Below are 18,785 nucleotides of genomic sequence, written 5' to 3' on the forward strand. Positions count from 1 at the left end.
ACATCGATGTGTGGGTGAAGGCTGGGAGGCAGAGCTGGCTGAACCAGCACAGCCATGAGGGGGATTGATCCGGTGCTGTTGGTATCAGTCTGCACTGTAATCCAGCCACAAACTGGTTTATCAGTAAAAGACACGCTGATTCTCTCAGAATCACAATGGCCTGAACTTCCCTGGTCAGAAGCCTAAAGAGTGTTGGGATATTGCCAAAGACCAGGGCATTCACCAGCACAGCCTTCCTGACACATGAGAATTGTGCAAGTCATTTAAACATCAAATGGACACCAGCTGCAGGTCTGTGCCAAAAAGACTGTAAATGAGACTCACAGACATTGAAAAGCAGCAGTGTGATCAGCTGGATTCAAAGACGAGACAGTGAAAATGAGTTTGTCTCACTATTGTTTCATGATTGTCAAGCTGAGAACTCATACTGCACACTCCAGCAACAACATTCTCCTTGATTTCACCGTAATTTCCCCACCCTCATTCCGTATCCCCAAGATCCTCCACTGATCACCTAACACTGTAGCTCAATCTCTCCCATACTCGCAGAAGCCAAGACTGCTCTCTTACATGCCTAACCATGATGATATGACCCAACCATGTCCCCAGTGAGACTCAACTCATCCCACAAACTTACTGGCTGACTCCAGGTGGACTTGGCTATCCCCTGACTTCACCAAACCTCTGGCCCTGACTATCCACATATCAGCTCACCTCCATACCACCCTCTCAAAACACCCTCTCACCCACCTCTCAACTCAGCTACACAGCTGCCCCTCAAACATTTCTATCCCCCAACTATCTTCATGCTAACACTGCCCAAGCAGACTGAAAGAGATGTACTTTTGACTCAACTGGCATCTCCATGACGTGCGCTTCTTCAACAGCTGTCTCACATGCCACCTGAAGGAAATGCCACTCGAGTAACATACGACCTGAGCAGGGTCATGGAAATGTAACCTCAGTTTCCGCCTCCACACATGTTGCAAGACCATCTGAGATTCTCTGGAGCTTGCTTTTTTTAATCTACCGTATTCTGTTTCCCCTCTTTAACCATGTAAAAGCGTAGCAATTGACGCAGTCCCTCACATGCTGCTCTACCCACATGCAGCCTTACCATCTGTCACTTGACAAATATACCATCTGAACTGTGTTCAACCTGACACATGCCTTTAAATGATACAAATATCTCTGCTAATTTCCCCAGCTTCTTACAATGTCCTGGAATACAGCTGACCAGTTCCTGAGTACTTACCTGCCTTTATGCATTGTCAAGTCTCCAGCACCTCTATTTCTGCACTGTGGGTTCTTTTCAACAAAATCACTGCTTATTTCCGCAAGTTCCCAGGCTTCCGTGTCTTTCTGCCACTGTAGATGCTGACGCAAAATATTCCTTTCGGGCCTTATGCATCTCATGCATCCCGCACACAGGTGGCCTTGTTGATCATTTAAGGAGCCCTGTTCTGTCCCTAGTTATTCTTTTGCCTTTAATATCCTCACAGAATGTCTTTGGGTTCTTCTTAATCTTTTCTGTCAAAGCTGTGTCATACCCCCTTTTTGCCCTTCTGAATCCTTCTCAAGTGCACTCTTGTCCCCGCCATATTACTCGAGGGATTTAATTGAATCCAGATGTTTCTACGTCACACTTATCTTCTTCTTTTGCTTAACCAGAGTCTCAGCAACCCTCATAATCCAGTGTTCCCTACTCCTGCCAGCCTTGCTTTTCACACTAACATGTTGTCCCTGAGCTCTTGTCATCTTCCTTTTGAAACCCACCTCCACCCCTCTCACTTGCCAGATGTCCCTGTACCTCTGAACACCTTGTCTCAATCGACTTTGATTAAATTCTGTCCACTATCAAAATTGGATTAGTCCTGATTTAGAAATTTAACTTGGGACCTGCCCTGTCCTATTCCATAACTGTTTTGAAACTGTCAGAACTGTGGTTACTGGTTGCTCAGAGCTCCCCGATGAACAACTCAGTCACTTGTCCTGCCTTTTGTCCCCAACAGCTTGATAGGCCTCACTCGGTATGGGGGCATTATCATGGTAAGGTAAGCTTCACACGCCTCACTCAGCATTGGGACATTCCCATGGACAGTTAGGCTTTATAGGCCTCACTTAGTACGGGGACATTACAATGGGTATACAGGCTTTATAGGCCTCTTTTGGTACACGGACGTTACCATGGGTAGTTCGGCTTTATAGGGCTCAGTCAGCATCAGGACATTACCATGGGTATTTAGGCCTTACAGGACTCACTTAGTATGGGGACAGTATCATGGGTAGTTCGGCTTTATTGGCCTCACTTGGTATGGGGACATTACCATGGGTAGTTTGACTTTATTGGCCTCACTTGGCATGGGGACATTACCATGGGTAGTTAGGCTTTTTCGGCCTCACTCGGTATCAAGACAATACCATGGGTATTTAGGCTTCTTCGGCCTCACTCGGCATTGGGGCATTACCATGTGTATTTAGGATTTATAGGCCTCACTTGGTATGGGGACATTACCATGGGTATTTAGACTTTATCGGTCTCACTTGGAATCGGGACATTACCTTTGGTATTTCGGCTTCATAGGCATAAATCGGCATGGGGTCGTTACCATGGGTATTTCGGCTTTATAGACCCCACATGGCATCAGGACATTACCATGGGTAGTTCGGCTTCATAGGCCTCACCTAGTGTGGGAACATTACGATGGGTCTTTAGACTTTATTGGCCTCAATCGGCATGGGGACGTTACCACGGGTAGTTCGTCTTTATAGGCCTCACTTGGCATCAATGCATTACCATGGGCAGTTAGGCTTTATAGGCCTCACTTGGAATGGGGATGTTACCATGGGTAGTTAGACTTTACAGGCCTCACTTAGTATGGGAACATTACCATGGGAATTTAGGCTTTACAGGCCTCACTTACTATGGGGACATTACCCTGGGTAGTTCGGCTTTATTGGCCTCACTTGGCATGGGGACATTACCATGGGTAGTTAGGCTTTGTAGGCCTCACTCGGTATCAAGGCATTACTATGGGTAGTTAGGCTTTATAGGACTCACTTCGTATGGGGACGTTATCATGTGTAGTTCGGCTTTATAGGCCTCACTCGGCATCAGAACATTACCATGGGTATTTAGGCTTTATAGGCCTCACTTGGTATGGGGACATTACCATGGGTATTTAGGCTTTATAGGCCTCACTTGGTATGGGGACATTACCATGCGTATTTCAGCTTTCGAGGCCTCACTCGGCATCAGGACATTAGCATGGGCAGTTAGGCTTTATAGGCCTTACTCGGTACGGGGATATTACCATTGGTTGTTAGGCTAAATAGGCCTCACTTGCGATCGGGGCATGGCCATGGGTAATTTGCCTCAGTAGGTCTCACTCAGCATGGGGATATTTGATATGAATACTTCTAAAAAGTTCATTTTTGGGATGTGTGGGCCGCTGGCTGGGCCAGTATTTATTGGCCATCTCTAATTTCCTAGAGGATGGTCAACCACATCACTTTGGGTCTGGAGTGACGTGAAGGCTTGGCTCAGTAAGGACAGCAGATTCCTTTCCTTGAAGGGCATTTGTGAACCAAATGGTGTTTTTGTAAAATTATAATTGTATGCATTTTTTAAAATTTAATTTGCAGATTGTCACTGAATTTTAAATTTCACACTTTGTCACAGGGGCATTTGAACTCTCATTCACAGAACAAACTGAATTACAAATTCCGTGATTACCACTGGACCACAGCCTCACTTGACTTGCTGACTTAAATTGCCTCAAAGTCACCAAATAATGCTTCTTCAAACATGAGTACAGACATTAAAGAGAAGATGTGCGATACGCTTAAAGAAATGAGCGTGGGCAAATTATTGTACTGTTATTAATTTGGCTACTTATTAAGGTATCTTACGGACAATTCATAGGTCATTGAACATTACAGCACAGTACAGGCCCTTCAGTTCATAATGTAGTACCAAACTTTTTCCGAAACCTCAGGTCTATGCAACCTCCACCTGTGCCTCATAGTATCATCAATATGCCTATCTCACAGGCACTTAAATGTCCCTCATGAGGCCAAATCCACGAACATCTATTGCATGCTTTCCATGCGCCTACCACTCTCTGAGGAAAGAAACTACCTCTGCTGTCTCCCCCATATCTACTTGCTCTCACTTTAAAATTATGCCCCCTTGTAGCAGCTACCTCCACCCAACTAAAATGTCTCAGGTTGTCCCCTCTATCCATACCTCCGATCACTTTGTACACCTTCATCAAGTTGCCTCTCATCCTTCGTCATTCCAAAGAGAAGAGCCACAGCTCTCGCAACCTTTCCTTGGAAGAACTTGCATCCATTCCAGGTAAATCTCCTCTGCACCTCTTCCAACTTTTCCACACCTTTATTGTAATAAAATGAACAGAACTGGACACAATACTTCATATGTGGCTGAGCCAGGGTTTTGTATTACGAGAGCAGAACTTCACAGCTCTTGAACTCAATCCCTCTATTAATGAAAGCTAACACACCATATGCCTTCTTAATGACTCTATTCACCTGGGTGGCAGCTTTCAGTGAACTGTGGACACAAAGCCCAAGATCCCTCAGCTCCTCCACACTGCCAAGAATCTTTCCGTTAATTCTATATTCTGCTTTCAAACTTGTCCTTCCAAAATGTATCACCTCACACTCTTCATTATTTTATAAACTTCTATCTTTGGCCTCTCAACCTCCCATGCTCCAGTCAAAAAATATGCCCATCTGTCCTTGGAAAATTGTTGCAGAGATCGTAGGAACTGCCGATGCTGGAGAATCTGAGATGGCGCGGTGTAGAGCTGGATGAACACAGCAGGCCAGGCAGCATCAGAGGAAAGTTTTTTCTGAAGAAGGGTCTCGACCTGAAACTTCAGCTTTCCTGCTCCTCTGATGATGCTTGGCCTGCTGAGTCCATCCAGCTCTGTGCCGTGTTATCTTGAAAAATTGTCTTCAGTTCTGGTTGCCTCATGACAGGAAACATGTGGAAACTTTAGAGTGGGCGCAGAGGAGATTTACCAAAGTACTGCCTGGACGGGAGGGCGGGTCTTACAAGGAAAGTCTGAGTGAGCTCAGGCTTTATTGATATGATCAAAAATGAATGAGAGATGACTGGAGAGATGTGTGCAAGATGATGAAAGGCACAGATAGAGCGTACAGTCAGACTTTTTCCCAGGGCAGAAATGACTATTACAAGGGCGCAGAATTTTCGAGTGATGAGAAGAAGGTATAGGGGAGATGTCAGAAGTAGGTTCGGCACACAGAGAGTGGTGGGTGTGTGGAATGTGCTGCCGGTAGTGGTATTGGAGTCAGATAGAGACTTTTATGCAACTCTCAGAGAGGCACACGGAAGAGTGTAAACTATAGCGTATGCAGGGGTGTTTGATCTTTGTAGGATAATAGGATATTGTTGGAGAGGAGGATCTCACAAAATATGAGTTCCCTGATTCACGCTCTAAATCTGGTCCAGTCAGGAAGCCATGGCTAAAAGAATGGGATTGTCAAACATTCTTCTCACTCTGAGAGCTGCTTCTGAGGGAGCTGGATCAATGGAAAGGGCTCTCGCCGTGTTATCAGAGGGTGACTTGTTGATAGGATATGGTCCCCTGTGAAGTTATTTCAGTGGGCATGAGTGAAGGCAGATTTATTACCCATCCATAATTGTGCCCGAGTACACACTGCTGTGGGACTGGAGTCACATCGAGGCCATTCTAGGTAGGTTGGCAGATTCTCTTCCCTGAAAGGGGTCTGAATGAACCCAAAGGCATTTTTCAATAATCATCATGAGATACTTGGTTCCAGATTTTATTTGATTGAATTCAGATTACACCACTTGGTTTTTGAATTTTGAAAACCCCAGTGGGTTTTGATTTCAAGTCACCAGGCCATGAAATGGATTTTGGATGAATAGCCTCACAATGATACCACGAGGCCAGCACCTCCCTTCGGTTTTTGTGCACTTGCCACAAATGTCACAGTCCCAACTTTGTTCCTCTGTGGGGCAATTGTTTACAGCAAATGTCACATCACACTTGTCAACTGATTTGGTGATTAAAAGGACTCAGCATGTCACAAGAAAGACGTTCAGAGCAATGGTGAGACTCTGAATTGTGGAATTGTGCGTTTTGACACTGACATGGGGAAACCATTCAGCAAAGTCACAAATTGAAGACTCCACAATTTGATATTGGGAAGATGGCGTTTCACAAGAATTCACTTGCTCAGTCACAGCATTGAATTAAACTAAATGCACACTGTCTCCTGTTGTTCCAATCTGTTGCACGTTCAACTTACAACAAACTAATTCTCATTGTGAGAGGAGAAGCAGGCTCGATGGAAACAGTGACCTCCTTTGTACTGTGTTTAATTCGCTGATAAACTGGCACCTTTAGTCAAAATTGGAGGAGGAGTGGACAGTGAAAAACGTTACCTCAGAGTTCACTCGGTCCCTAATCAGATGGGCTGAAGTGTGGCAGATGGAGTGTAATTTAGATACATGTGTGGTGCTGTATGTTTGAAATGCACTTCAGGAATAAACATAGTCACTGAATGGTAAGGTGCTGGGGTGTGTTGCTTTACAAAGAAATCTTGGCGTTCATGTTCATAGATCCTTGAAAGTGGAGTTGAAGGTAGACGGGATAGTGAAGAAGGCATTTGGTATTCCTGCCTTTATTGATTGTTGCGCTGAGTATAGGAGTTGAAATGTCATGTTGCAGCTGTACAGGACATTGGTTTAGCCACTTTTGGAAGACGGCATTCAACTCTCTTCTCCTGGCGAGAGGAAGGATGTTGTAAAATTTGAAAGGGGTCAGAAAAGATATACAAAGATGTTGCCAGGGTTGGAGTGTTTGAGCAGCAGGCTGAGGGGGGAGGGGCGGGGCTATTTTTGCTGGAGAGTTGGAAGCTGAGGAGTGACCTTACAAAAGTTTATAAAATTGTTAGGTGCATGGGGATAGTGTGAAAAGCCAAGTGTTTTCCCCAGTTCTGTGGAAGGGTCACCAGATTGAAAACTTGAAATCTTGTTTTTTTTTTCTTTTCAGATGCTGACAGACTTGCTGAGCGTTTCTAGAAACTTCTGTTTCTGTTGTTTTTTTCCCAGGGCGTGGGAGTTCAAAAGTAGGCAGCATGGGTTCAAGGTGAGAGGGAAATATTTACAAGGGAAGTAAGGGGTAACTTTTTCATGCAGAGGGTGGTGTGTGTACAGAATGGGCTGCCAGAGGAAGTGGGAGAGGCTCATACAAATAGAACATTTGATAGTCATCTGGATGTGCACATGAGCAGGAAGGGTGGAGATTAATTTGGGATATCTGATTGGCATGAATGAGTTGGACTGAAGGGTTTTTTTTCGTGCTGAAAAACTCGATTCTGTGATTGTAAGTAGACGTAAGCAGTTATGATGCAATTGGCATCACATAAACACGTCTGCATGGTGACCAGGATTGGGAACTGAAACTTCCAGGATATTCGATATTTTCGATGGATAAAGACAGTGGAGAGGTGCTGATAATACAAGATGGGCTCAGTGCCTTGAGAAGAATGATATCAGAACGGAAGAACAACGAATTGTATTTGTTTGGACAGATCTAAAAAAATAGCATGTGGCATCAGATTTTGTGATCATTTACAAGCCAACAAACCAGACTGTTAGTGTGGGGTCTGATATAAATATGGCCATGGGAGAAACTTTTAGCACAGAGATCATGACTGACTTGAATCTTCACATTGACTGGGAAAACCAGCTGAGCTCTGAAGCTGTGAAGAATGATTTCAGGGATGATGGGCATGGTGAGGAGTGAGATAGAGGATAACCTATTATGGATCCAGTATTATGGAATGAAAAGGGACTAATTGAAAACTGTGTTGTATGAAGGAATTTTCTGGATGAATGGTCACAATTTTTCAAAATTTTGAAACTGATGCACTTCAATCTGAAGCAAGAGTGTTAAATGTGAACACGTTTAATTATGAAAGCATGAAGCACAACTTGGACCAGCTTAGAAGGCCAGGGGACGATATTATAAACGTCAACAACATCATGAGGAACATTGATAAGGTGAATTGCCAAAGTCTTTTCCAAAGGGTACGGGAGTTCAAAAGTAGAGGAAATGGAGTTAAAGTGAGCGGGGAAAGATGTAAAAGGGCTCTGATGGCAGGATTTCACATCAATGCTGGTGCGACAATCGGTAGATTTTTTAATCTATTTAAATGCCAGAAAACAGCTCCATTTTAATTCAACTCTTTGTCATCGTGGAATTTGAGCTCAAATCTGCAGATCATGGACATTGGGTATACAAACTGGATTACAAATACCGTGACTGAAGACAACAGCCTCCCTTGACATCCTGGCTTAAATTTCTTCAAAGATGCAAAATAATCTGACTTCAGAAATAGGGACAGAAATTAGAGCGAAGATCTGTGATACAATTCAAGAATTTAATGTGGGTAAATTGCTTTTTAAATTCGGCTACTTATTAAGAAATATCACAGAATGTCTAACGCTGCAACAATGATTTGAGTGGAATTGTATTTAGCAGCTAAAATAAGACTCCTCAAGGAAGGAAGTAAAGCCTAAAGTCCACTTGGCTATTGCCCGATTAATGGCGGAGAATATCAACGATTCCAAACAGCAGTGTCTGTCTCTGACTTTGTCCGCGGTTTGATCTTAATGCAGTGTTGGTGTCCAGAATTCTGCTGACTGAGTCAAGGAGAAACCACTTCCCTGAGAGGGTTGTGAATCTGTGGAGCTCACTGACCCAAACTACTCTGGAGGCAGAATCAATCAAGAGATTCTGGAAAGGAAGAGATATGTTTCTGATGAAAAGCAGGATAAAGGGCTGTGGGGAGCAGGCATGAGAGTGGAGTTGAGATCAGGATAAGATCAGCCATGATCATGTTAAATGGCAGAGTGGGCTCAAAGGGCTGAATTTCCAAATCCCGCTCCTAATTGCCATATTCCCCTATTGCCAGAGCTGCTGAGATTTTCCAGCACTTTGTGTTTTTATTCCTGTTTGCACATTCCTTCCATCAACAAAATTGTGCTCTTGAGATACGTGTGATAAACAGAGAGAGAGGTCAACATTTTGTGTTCAGGATTGTAAATATTATCTAATCGACTTGTTCAGGAATATTATTACACACTTCTGGAGGAAATAGAATTTATACCCAAGCCTCCTGGCTCAGACGTAGGGACACTGCCATTGCAAAATAAGACGATTTACTCTTTGGCAGTTATCGTCCAGAAATAAAATGAAGACGCAAACCAATTCATAACTTCTTATGCAACATGAGCTGGTGGTGGTCTGGGAGAGACAGGCTAAGAATTCAAAAATTACTCCAGTGCATTCTCTGTGCGTCAATGAACATTATTGGCATGTGGAAGAATAACGTGACCAAACTGCTTGGCATTTTATGATTTTATCATGCAGCTATCACGAAAAAGCCAAATCTGTGTCAAAGAGGAACAGAGCTGTCTGCACGCAGGAGTAAGAGATAACAAAGTGTGGAGCTGGATGAACACAGAAATGAAGGGTCTTGGCCCGAAACTTCAGTCTTTGGGCTCCAAAGATGCTGCTTGGCCTGCTGTGTTCATCCAGCTCCACAGTTTTATTTGTCCAGAATGTCAGAGAGACTGTTAAACAGACAGAAAAAGCAGACACAGGTAGAGAGATAGGAATGAATTGGGACAAGTTTGGGGAGATACAAAAGCAGAGAGATTGATAAAGAAAGAAAGGCAGACAGACAGGTAAATAGACGGATAAATAAAAATAACTAAACTAAATAAATAAACAAATAAATTGGAGTCTCCAGCATCTGCGGTTCCCATTATCTCTGCAAACAGGAGTAATGCTTCCAGTCGCAGTTCGTGGAACACTTTGGGAAAATAAATGTGCATTTGGGAGAGAGAGAAAAAAAGGGCCTGGGGTAGAGAGAGAAAGCAGCTTCATCTTTGTCATTAACACTTACTGGGCTGTCAGACGCATTGGGAAACTGTGCTCAGTAACAGTCAGTGAAAGATTGTCTCTGTCCCAGAGGGCCAAAGGGCTGCTCTCTCATGAGGGAGACGATCGAGCAGGTGCACGCTTCACCTGAGGGTCATCACGCCTCTGGTGAGGGAGTGAGATCAAGTCGGGGACTTCTCTGTGTTCACATGAAGCTTGGGCCACAATCGAGATAAAAAGGGCAGATGTGAGATGCCCCGGAACCTGACAAACGTGTTCCTGCTCCACAGAGAAAGAAAAGGAGGCAGGTTACACAGCGGCAGAACAGAGCAGATCGCCTGCTGGTCACTGAAAGGACTTTCGACTGTGCCGGGGAAATACAGAAAGTGACTTGTCCCAAGCTGGCAGGTTCTCCATTCCAACAGTGAATTCAGTGACAGAGCCCAAACTGCATCTCTGTGTCCCTCGTCACTTTCACAAGTTGCCCCCTGTTGTATAGGTCACACAATCTGACACTTATTCTGTGGTAAAGCTGAGCAAAACAAACCCAGGCGTGTGTGATACTTGATTTGCTAAACATCCTGAAGCAGTCATTTCATGAATGCCGAACGTGTTTTGTTCTCTTTTGAAAAGAATCCAAAACAAGTGGGCGTATTAAATGATTGGGTTGATATCTATGAGATGGTGGGAACAATTGACTTTTCAATTGTCAATCGTTTTCATAGTTTAACCTGTAGAAACGTTGGAAATGGGGACAGGAGTCAGCTATTTGGCACCTTAACTGGCTGTGCCATTCCTTATGAATCATGGTTTATCATCCAATTCAATTCCTCTGCTCCCAATTTCTCCCTCTGTACTGTTTGATACTTGTTGTTCAGTTATCGATATCTACGTCATTCTTGGAAATCTCAACAGCTTTCTGTGGCAGAGAATTCTACACGCTCACTACTTGTCTGGGTGAAGGCACTTCTCCCCAGCTCAGTCTTACATGGCCTGTCTGGTGTACTGAGGCTTTGCTCACCCAGCCCTGCCCACCCCGTTGTTCTGGACTCTCCGATAATTGGGAACATCCTTCCTCTTATTGAACCTGCCTGGTCCTGTGAGACTTCAATGGGTTTCTATGAGGTTTCATCAGCCCCCATCCAGCCACCACCCATCATCGCTTCAAAATCCACTCAATGCAGCATGAACTGAAACAGACGCTACTTACCATTCAACCCTACCATCCGTGGAATCTGTCTGAGAAACTTTCCTTGCACTCCCTCCATCGGCAGTCCATCCTCCCTCAGGTAAGGAGACCAAAACTGCACACAATACTCCAGGCGTGGTCACACTAAGGCCTTTTGCATTTGCAACCAGACATCCCTTCTCCTGCACTCAAATCCTCTCACGGAAAGGCCAACGTAACGTTTACCTTCTTCACTGCCTGCTGCACTTGCTTGCTTCATTTGAAAAGGTTTTGAGAAAGGTATTTCCACTTACATCAGAATTAAATGTGTACATTGTCAGTTTATTAATTTTTGTTCAAATACCTGCTGCAGCAAACATGGACATAATACTGTAAAATTGCACTTTAAATTTGATCATGAACTCTGTTAAACAATACTTCAATTGTTACTGACGTGGCTGCTCGCTGCGATATCACAAATGAGAGATGTTTACACAAACTTTCCAGGCCAGAACACATACTTCAGTCATTGAGCCAGCAGGGACAGAGACCCTTTGGCCTATCGTGTCAGTCATCAAACATACGTCCATTCGGATCACACTTGTAGACATGTAAGCTACGAGGGTTCAAATACCCATCTCAATACTTTTTGCAATGTTTTGAAGGTCTTCTCTCCAATTAGCAGGAGGCGATGTCCGACTGATATTGTCACTTATTGAATGTTGGTGCAGAGACCCAGATAATGTTCTGGGGACCTGAGTTTGAATCCTACCACTGCAGATGGTAGAATTTGAATTCAACAAATATCTGGAATGAAAGTCTAATGATGACTGTCGATCCATTGTTGAATGTTAGGAAAAATCCATCGGGCTCTCTGATGTCCTTTCGGGAATGAAACTGCCATCCTTACCCGGTCTGTGATACATGTGACTCCAGAACCACAGCAATGCGGTTGACTCTGAACTGCCTCTGGGCAATTAGGATTTGGCAATAAATGCTGCCCAGTCAGTGACACACACATCCTGTGAGAGTGTGAAGAAATAAAAAATATTGCCCGTTGGGCAGTGAATCTCTTGAACATAATGACACAGTTTCAACAGTTCTCTGTGGTACAGAATTCCACAGGTTGCTGCCCTTTGAGAATAATCTCCAATGCATCTTGGTGCCATATGTGTAACGCCAATTCTGAGACTCTGTTCTCTGATCCTAGACTATCCTGCAGAGGCAACAGTTCTCCCCTGTCAAGCCCACGAAGGGTGGCGTACATTTCAGTCCTCAAAATTCCAATAACTCTGGAATGAACCAACACAACCTCTCCTCTTCAGGCATTCCCTCCATCAATTGTGGGAGCGGCATAGTGCTTCAGTAGTTAGCGCTGCTGTCCCATAGCCCCAGGTACCCAGGGTTGGTTCCAGTCTTGGGTGACTGTCTGTGTGAATTGCGTCCATTGTCCCCAATGTCTGGGGTTCTCTGGTTTCCTCTCTCTGTCCATTGATGTGCAAGTTTGGTGGATCGGTCATGCTGATTTGTCCTGCAGTATCCGGGGATTTTCTGACTATGTGGGTTAGCCATGGTAAAAGTCGGGTGAATGGGGAGGGGTGGAGGTTGTGGCTTCTTGGGATGTTCTTTGCAGGGCCAGTGAGACTTCATCCACCAAAAATTCTCTTTCCACACTGTAGGGAGTCTGTAATTCTGTCAACAATAAGTACAATCTCTAAGTGTTAAGCAATACATTCTCAGTCTTTCTGTGTTGCATCTCTTGTCCATCTTGCTATAAGAGAAAAATTAAAATATCATTTCTCTCGTGTTTAAATTTAGAGTGACAGGTTTCGGATTGCACTGAGAGCATTGTTCTCCTGTGTCCAGTATTCCTAGATCCTATCACCCACAATTACCTGAATGTTTACCAGCAACTGCTTTGCCTTGCCGAGAATGTGTAACTGGCCTGTCATAAGAAATCTAAAGGAGGGAACAGATAAGGACAAATCATGAGGCAAGTCAACAAAGTGTCTTGAACCCAATGATTTAGCACTGACTGAAACAGTTCAGACCGAATTATCGCACAACTTTCCAGAATTTGTTGTCCTTTACAACAAATACCAACCATCAGCAGCAGATAAGCCTGAAGTAACAAATAGACTGCAAAAGCAGTCGGAAAAACATGGGCGGGTACTTACTTACAAACCTCATAACATTGAAGAAGTATTTGGATGTCCATTTGCAATGCAAAGGCACACGAGGCTGTGGGCAAAGTGATAAAACATGGGATTAGAACAGTTCAATGCCTGTGTTGATTAGTACTGGCTCGATGGGCTGAAGAGCCTTTACTGTGTTGTAGACCACTACAACTCAGTAACTGCAAGAAATCTGACAATCTGTCAGAGACACAAAGACTGGTGATATTTTGAAGCTGACAGCTGCACTGCCTTTGAATATCACCTTCTTCATGATTCAATGCATTTCATGTGAAAGTCGTTAGAATTTTCTTCTGCATTCATCCACAGGATGTGTCTGTTGCGATTGCAAGGAGGTGAACCAGGTGGGCTTCGTCGCACATGAGTTCATTATTTGCGTCCGTTAAATTGCTCCCATCAGGGAGCCTTACCTGGCTGATAAAACAGCGACGTCAGAGGTTCTGTTCATTCTGAAAGCTGGGTCAGGGGGCTGGCTCAATGTCAAGTACTGGCATTTGTAAATGGAGAATGCTTTGGTGTTCGGATTCTGGCCTCTATGGAGTTATTTCAGTGGTGATGAAAGAAAAACTAATCTGTTGCAGAAATTCACTCACAACAATTATCTTTCATTATGGGTAAGCATATTTGGCATTGTGCCATTATTTGAGAAGCATGACCTGAACAATGCTGCTGTCGAAGAACATGCCCAGAATGCAGAAAGACTGCTTTGACCTTTCCTTGCAAGTGGAAACAAGGGCAGATGTAAACCCTAAAGTATTTCTTCTGATAGCCCGTGGCTTTCTTGGTTATTGGGAAGCATGGCTTACCTAAACTAAAGCAGAACTAAAACCTTTCAAGAGTTGGTGGAATTAACTGGGGAAATATTACAACCACGAGCCACCTCTAATTCGGAGATGCAATCGTTTTCACTTGGCAATGTGAAAAACGAGGAAAATCCATATCCGAATTTTGAACAGGTTAATATGACTGGCAGAGGCGAGTGGCTTTTCTTTATACCTTAATGAGATGCTGAGAGACCGTTTTGATGTGTGGGATTAATGATGTAACCATGCAAAATGCCAACTAGCTGAGCACGGCATATTGTTATGATAAGCAAGAGTGATAGGCCCGAGCAAATGTCGCTGCTGCATTCTGGCTGAACTCCACAAGGGCTGTCTCAGGGTTTCCGAAATATAGACAGTGACATGGAGTTCTGTTTGGTGGATGGGACAGGATGCAGACAAGGACAAGAATTACTGCCTGCCACTCCCCAATATTCAACTATGCAGCTCTTTCATTGCCTCAATGTTCATTGCCATTTTTGATACCTGTTAAAAGAGGCTGGACATGAATAGAGCTCATTCGTCAAACACAGGGGCAACGATTAAAAAAACAGCTGTGTTCAGTGCAGTAATTGGACAACTACTCGTGCGACTACAGGGATAGCTGAAGTAGAGATGCTAATGGGGTCAAGTCTCTGCATTAGGCAAAATCTGATCTTCCCAGGCGTGGATGGTGGGATCAGGAACGCCAACATTAGATACAAAACTCCATGAGGGCCGAGAGATCGTTTTCTTCAGAGGGCAAAGTTCGTTGTTGACGTGGTGGATGTGAGGTCAGGTCCAATGTTACACAAGGTTCGGTTTGGTGCATTGGTGCTGAACAAGCAGGTGGACCATATGAAAGCTGAAAACAAGCAAACCGTGCAGGAGCGAAGCTTTCCCACTTCCACGGCAGACTTTCTGACTGTTCCAGAATCCATTGGTTCTCCCTCTCATTGAAGCATGCAGCAAATGATCAGACCTTTTGCTCCAAACAATGCATGTCAATCATAATCCCAAACTAAACAAATCCCACCTGCCCACTTTTGGCACATATCCCTTCAATATTTTCCGATCATGTATGACCCCAAATGGCATTAAACGGTGTAAGCGTGCCTGCATTTACTAGTTCTTCTGGAAGTTGAACCATTCTCAGTTTTAAAAAAAAATGCCCCTATGCCTTTTTTGAAATTGTTACCCTCAAGCCTTAAACCTGTGCACTCCAGTCTTGAAATCCAGAATCTGAAGCTAAAGACAAATGCCATTTAATATAACTCTACTCTTCATTATTTTATTATCTTCAAAATCCAATGCTCCAGTGGAAAAAGTGCTGTCTGTCCTTGGAATATTGCGTTCAATTCTGGTCAGCTCAGTGGAGGAAAGATGTGGAAGCTTTAGAGAGAGTGCAGAGGAGATTCACCAGGATGCTGCCTAAAGTGTGGGGTAAGTTTTATGAGGAAAAATTGAGGGAGCTGGGGCTTTCTTCATTGTAGAGAAGAAGGATGAGAGGTGACTTGATAGATGTGCTCAAGATGATGAGGGGCATAGATCAAGTGGATGCTCAGAGATCTGTCCCAGGGCAGAAATGAATATTAGGAGAGGGCATAATTTTAAAGGGTTTGGAGGAAAGTATCAGGCAGATGTCAGAGTATGTTCTTTATACAGAGAGTGATGGGAATTAGGAAGGCACTGACACATATGGCATTAGAGTCAGATACATTTCAAGCGACTCTTCGATAGGCACACGGAGGATAACAAAATGTTGGGTATGCATGGTAGTTTGATCTTAGTAGGATAATAAGTCGGCACAACATTGTGGGCCAAATGGCTTGTACTGTGCTGTAATCTTCTAGTTCTATCCAACATCACCTTATAAATCAAACGTTGATGATACCTCGGAATGTGGGTTGGCTCCTGAGTTGTTCTGGGCAGAAGAGTCAAGCTACTGTGCATTACACATCATCCATATCAGGAACAGATTTATCGGAACCTGATCCAGTGCTAACATGTCACCGAGGAACGAAAAAAATTAAACCGGCCAAAGTCCTCGGAATCAGAAGGGGATAGATTCAGTGATTGGGATGATGTCACACAGGCGGACCTCCCAGATTCTGAGTTTCCTGATTGGGGTCATAATTCTGGTCCAATGGGGGAGGCGCGGATGACAGAATGGGAAAGTAACCCATGCTGTTCGCTCTGTGAGCTGCCTCTGAGGGAGCTGGATCTGTGCCAAGGACTATCCATGTGGACTTTAAGGGATACTTGGTGACAGGATTCTCCCCCAGTGGAGTGCTTTTTGTGGGCATGAGTGAAGAGGCATTTATTATTCATCCATAATTGTCCAGATGGCAATTTGGAGTCAAACAATTTTCGGTGGGGCAGGAGTCACATCGAGACCATTCTCGGTAAGGTCAGCATATTTTCTTCCTTAAAAGATGTATGTTTGAACCCAAAGGCATTTTTCAACAATCATCATGAGATATCTGGATCCAGATTTTATTCAGATTACACTGTGTTCTCCAGTGAGTTTTGAATTCAAGTTCTGCAGAATGTGACCTGGTTTTTGGATTAAGACCCTCACAATGACACCACGAGGCCAGCACGTCCCTTCAGTTGTGATGCATTTGCCACAGGTGTCACAGTGTCATCTTTTTGGATCTATGAGGCAATTGTTTGATAGAGAATATCACATCATGCTTGTTGACTGTTTTGGCCAATAAATGGGCTCAGGTTATCATGAGGAGAAAGTTTGGAGCAATCACAAGTCTCTTCATTGTGGAATTGGCCATTTTGAACACACATGGGACACCACTCAGCAACGTCACAAACTGAAAAGTCAACAGTGATATCAAAAAGATGACATTTCACACTTTTATCAAGCTTTCACTTGCTCAGTCGCAGCATTGAATTAAAGTTCAGGCGCACCATCTCCTATTGTTACAGGCAATCTGTTATACATTCCACTTATAATAAACTAATTCTCATTGGGAATGTAGGAACAGGCTCCATGGACCCAATGGTCTCCTTTGTACTGTCCTTCATTCTGTGATAACCTGGAATGTTCCATCATCCGAATACCTGACAGCTTCAAAACTCCAAATTTACCTGCCATGACGATGTTCAAAATACAGCCAATGTACAGAACTGCAGTTGGCAGCAATTAATATCAGTCATAAATCTTCACCATTAAGCTGCCAAATTCTGAGATATGTGGGTGACGTGAGGATTTAGCCAGAATGAACAAGAATCTCTGCCCCGTACATTTTCAACATTCTAAAAATGAAAACACTGCACATTTGCCACTGTGATTATGTTTTGGGCGAGTGAGGGTGAGGTTTTCATGAGCTCGGAGTCACTTCAGGCCACATCATTGGGTTTGATATTTTCATAAGTAGCATCAGAGAACAGTGGGCGGTAAAATAAATAATGTCTGCTGTGGTAACGCTGGATTTGCAACACACTGAAATTGCAATATTCTATAACCCTCAGAATTGTTCACTTCTCCCGGTGTATATTTTATGAATAACAGCAATCAAACACCAAATCTGTAGATGAAAGAGAAATTAATGATTTGATATTAATACTGTAACTTTAAGAGGAAGGTTAAACAACAAACTTTAAAGGGCATCAAAGAGGTCACTAAAATTGAAACGTGGTTAAGCTGGAAACAGGAAGTAGAAAAGTTATGAGGGAGACCAGAAGGAAATGAAGGGAAAGTCTACAAGCGAGTGTGCTTTGAAGGGGGAATGATGTCAAGAAGACCAAGATAAGGCCACTCTTCATGGATACACACAGCATTCACAACAAAACCCAACAGCACAACATGGAGGCAGAGTGGTGGGCATGATCTATGTGGTCTTCAGGGAGAATTTGCCATTTGGAGAAAGAACTGACATAAAGGTAAGAGATAGAGCATGGTGGAGGAGTGTTGCAGTTCAGGCTGCAGTCCTGTGACCAGTAGAGTGCCAGAAGGATTGGTACTGGGTCCACCGCTTTCTGTCATTTTCTAAATCATTTCGAAGTGAGCATAGGAGGTACGGTTGGTAAGGTTGCAGATGACACCGCAGCTGGAGCGGTAGTCGACAGCGAAGAAAGTGGCCTCAAAGTTCAATCAGATGGGCTGAGGTGTGGCAGAGCGAGTTTAATTTAGATCGATGTGAGGTGCTGCCTTTTGCAAAGGCAAATCAGGTCCGCACTCATACGCTGAATGTTAAGGTCCTGTGGAGAGTTGCTGAACAAAAATACCTTGGATTTCATGTTCATAGTTCCCTGAAAGTGGAGTTGCAGGTGAAAAGGAAACTGAAGAAGGTGTTTGGTATTCTTGCCTTTCTTGATCACTGCGTTGTGTCTTGGAGAGGGGAGGTCATTTTGAAGCTGTACAGGACATTGGTTCGGCCATTATTAGAATACTGCAATCAATTCTGATCTAACCTGCTAGCGAAAGGATGTTGTGAAATTTGAAAGGGTTCAGAAAAGATACACAAGAATGTTGCCATGGTTTGAGCTACAGACAGAGGGTGAATAGACTGGGCTACCTTCCCTGCAGTGTCGGGAGCTTCGGAGAGACGTTATAAAAGTTCGTCAAATTGTAAGGGGCATGGATAGGGTGCAAAACCGAAGTCTTTTCCCAAGTTCTGTGGAAGGGTCACCAGAC

This window comes from Stegostoma tigrinum, chromosome 41 (genome assembly GCF_030684315.1).
Source record: "Stegostoma tigrinum isolate sSteTig4 chromosome 41, sSteTig4.hap1, whole genome shotgun sequence".
Lineage (NCBI taxonomy): Eukaryota > Metazoa > Chordata > Chondrichthyes > Orectolobiformes > Stegostomatidae > Stegostoma > Stegostoma tigrinum.